The sequence below is a fragment of the Chinchilla lanigera genome, unplaced genomic scaffold, assembly GCF_000276665.1.
Source record: "Chinchilla lanigera isolate Chin_1 unplaced genomic scaffold, ChiLan1.0 scaffold00097, whole genome shotgun sequence".
In the NCBI taxonomy this organism is placed as follows: domain Eukaryota; kingdom Metazoa; phylum Chordata; class Mammalia; order Rodentia; family Chinchillidae; genus Chinchilla; species Chinchilla lanigera.
In genome coordinates, this window is record NW_004955498.1 from 4,463,372 (window position 1) to 4,463,629 (window position 258).

Consider the following 258-nt stretch of genomic DNA (forward strand, 5'->3'; position numbering starts at 1 on the left):
TCCACCAACAGACGCAGTCCGACTCCAATGGAGTTTCATGGTTTAGCTCTCTCCTGGCTGATTATCAGTCCTGGGGACGGATTGCTCAAAGGCTGGACCTTGTACCTGTTAAAACAACACTGGGGGACGGAGCCACCCCCTGAGCCCTTCCTGCAGGCCGTGGGCTCCGTGGGTTTGGTGTACTAGGCAGTGGCAGGAGCCACAGTCCAGTCAGGAGTAAACGACTCTGTTGGTCAGAAGAAGGCGGGATGCTCTTAC